The following is a 3336-nucleotide window of genomic DNA, read 5'->3' as shown; positions in this document are numbered from 1 at the left end:
TGTCAGATACACATCAGCTTTCAAAGTCTCAGCATTTTTAACGGAGCATGGCGTCATCGCCATGATTTTATACTCATGGCATGTTGATTTGCTTATGACAATGCACTGCTAAAATCAATTTTACCGGTTTGTTTCACTTTTTTCAAAATTTTTTAATTTTTTTAAAGATTTATTTATTTATTTATTATGTATACAGTGCTCTGCCTGCATATACACTCACAGGCCAGAAGAGGGCATCAGATTACACTGTAGATGGTTGGGAGCCACCATGTGGTTGCTGGGAATTGAACTCAGGACCTCTGGAAGAGCAGTCAGTGCTCTTAACCACTGAACCATCTCTCCAGCCCCAACTTTTTTTGTTTTCTGGTTTCTTGTTGTTGTTTGTTTGTTTCTTTGGTTTTTTTGTTTTGTTTTGTTTTTTGTTTTTTGAGACAGGGTTTCTCTGTGTAGCTTTGGCTTTCTTAGACTCACTTTGTAGACCAGGCTGGCCTTGAACTCAAAGGGATCCACCTGCCTTTGCCTCCTAGAGTGCTGGGATTAAAGGCATGCGCCACCACTGCCCATCCCTTTTTCACCTTTTAAATGTGACTATTGATAAAAATAAAATTGAGGGGCTAAAGAGATGGCTCATTGGTTAAGAGCACTGCATACTAGAGGACCTGAGTTTGGGTCCCAACACCCACATCGCAGCTCATAACCATCTGTAACTCCAGTTCCAGGCATTATGATGCCCTCTTCTGGCCTCCTTGGGTACTGCACTCACATGGTACATAAACATAGACGCAGTCAAAATACTCAGCACATGGAAGATAAAACAAAATTAAAAAAAAAATTCAAAAGAATGAGTTTGAATTACTTGTTTGTGTTACATTACACTTTGACTAGTCATCACCAGTCTAGAATATTCCCACACATTTGCAGGAATAAGGAATGGAGTGCCCAATATGAAAGATGAGCCGAAATTGTGAGTTAGTACTCACAAAAAGGCTTTTCTGCTGGTGGCACCATGCAAGGTGAGGCGCTCATGTTCACGCTCGCAGTTCTGCTGTCCAAAGCTCTGCTGCAGCCCGTGCAGGTCTTCAGACGCAAGAAGACAGCCACAGCCCCTGTACACTGCAAACCGGAAACTGTTGAGGAAGACGAGCATGTGGATATGATGGAGCCACACACGGGGCAGTGCAAGTTACTGGACCCCATTCTGCTTCTGCCAAGGAATGATTTGCTGGTGTGGATATTGGAATCTGTGTGAAGAGTGGTGGCCCACGTGGCTCCAATTTATGCCATCCGACAGTCTGTCCCTGGTGGCTTATTACCAAAAGTATGTGGGTAAGCCTCTAAGAAAGAGATCAAAGATGCCCCATCCAGAATAATGGACTCTGCCTGTAGCTGACCCTCATTGCTGTGAATCCAAAAAGTTCAGAGGCCCCGGTGCCATGCTCCATGTCAGAAATCCTACCGATAAGCCCATCTCAAGGATCAGGGGTCACCTTTATAATAAACACCCTAGGATTCTAATGTTTAAAAAGAGAAAAGAATTGACAGAAGCGGGCCCCCGGGCTAAGTGTATGCCTTACTAATAGCTAGGAGACAGATGGACACAAGAATGATTCTGAGTCGACATCCAACAAACGTGCATAACGTATCCCATTACAGCTGATAGAATTGGGAAGTGGAAGCCGCCTGGGTGTCTGCCAGAGTGAGGGGCTGTGAGGTAAAATCTAGTCTTAAGTCTTCAGTGAACTGTAAAACCCATGGTTTGGGCTGGAGAGATGGCTCGGTGGCAAAGTGCTTGCAGTGCAAGGACCTGAATTTGACCCCCAGAAACTACTTTTTTTTTTTTTTAAACGCTGAGTGTGGTGGCATGCTTGCCATCCCAACATTGAGGATCCAGAGCCAATTAGGTCCCTGGGGCTGGCTGGCTCTCCAATCTAGCTTGATCGGCAAGTTCCACAGCAGCGAGAGAACCTGCCTCAAAAAGGAGGCAGACACCTGAGAAACCATGTTCTCTGGCCTTCATAATAGTTCTCAAGAAATAGGTGTCAGGAGTGGGGATGGAGAATGAGTCTGGTGCCATAGTCCACTGGGCCACCCTGACAGGGAGGGAGAACGGATGGAGTGAGACTTACAGCACAATTTGGTGTGAATTATATAAACAACATAAACACATCCACAGGGTACCTTTTTTTTTCGACTCCCCACCTACCTCAAACTAAACAAAGGAAGGCAAATTAGAATGCATTAACTGTGTTATCGCTGGCACAGGTGGAGAGACAGAAGGGCAGAAACAGCCTGGGAGGATGGAGGGAAAGGAGAAAAAGACCGTAAAACAGAACACTGTAATAAAATAACAAAATCAAACAACTAAATGCCTTTTTCTCCAGTTGTCCTATTTAACCAAAAACAATAGAGGCCACCGCCTGATGAAATGCGAGTTATAGGTGACCAACAAACCATTTTGCACAAGCGTATCAAATATCCCAGCTAAATTTGCATTTCTGAGAAATGCCTAGCTATAAAGTTTATCAAGTTATTGTTGTTGGTAACTTGGTCCCTGCCTCCTGCGATGACGTCTTTAGGTGAACCCTGGCACTAACTTTATCTGTGTCACCAGATATCACCAAGGCTCTGTCCTCAGCAGGATTCTACGTGCTCAGGATCTCTCTGGTCCTTTCTAGTACTAGCCATTCCTGATGCATGTTTACCCCGGGCGATGTTAAAGGCCTGTTCTTGGGAGCATCCTGAGAATGGTCAGGCAACCGTTTCTCATAGCAGGCATGGGGTTGGGGGTTGGTGGTAGGGTGGGGGTTGGGGTGAGGGGTGGGGGGCACGAGTGGGAAAATCACGGGTGTGATTGCCCTCCTAACCTTGGCGCATGTGTAATCATGACATAAGGGAGACCGAGGCAGAGGCTCATGGGTTTGGGACCAGCTTGCTTCACAATGAGACTCGGTTTCGGGTTTGGTGGTTGCTTCCCTTCTGAGCCTTTGGGTTTTCATCAATAGAAGTGAGAGGAAAAACCAAACAACAAAACAAAACAAAACACAAAAACCAAGCTAAACCAAACCAAACAAAAAACAAAAAATTCCCAACCTTCCCTCAAGAAAAATCCAACCCAGATTCCTCACAAGGATCATAATAAGAGAGGGGGAGGAGAAGGGACTGTGAAACTACTGAATACACACACACACACACACACACACAATCATGTGTAGAAAACTATAGGAAAAGATAGAGTAATGGCTAAGTAAATACTAAATGAAATCGATCGTACAGTGCTCGGCACTTGAGAATGATGCCACTTATTCAGCTCTGACATTCACATAACAAGCTGAGACT

At 44.8% G+C, this 3336-nt stretch overlaps 1 pseudogene; it reads left to right on the top strand.

The window, feature by feature from the left end:
* The first annotated feature begins 1006 nt into the window (after positions 1 to 1006).
* On the top strand, positions 1007 to 1462 carry LOC127211258 (40S ribosomal protein S16-like; annotated as a pseudogene).
* Positions 1463 to 3336: the final 1874 nt, after the last annotated feature.

This window comes from Acomys russatus, chromosome 29 (genome assembly GCF_903995435.1).
Source record: "Acomys russatus chromosome 29, mAcoRus1.1, whole genome shotgun sequence".
NCBI lineage: Eukaryota > Metazoa > Chordata > Mammalia > Rodentia > Muridae > Acomys > Acomys russatus.
This window is presented reverse-complemented; position numbering and strand designations above follow the sequence as displayed.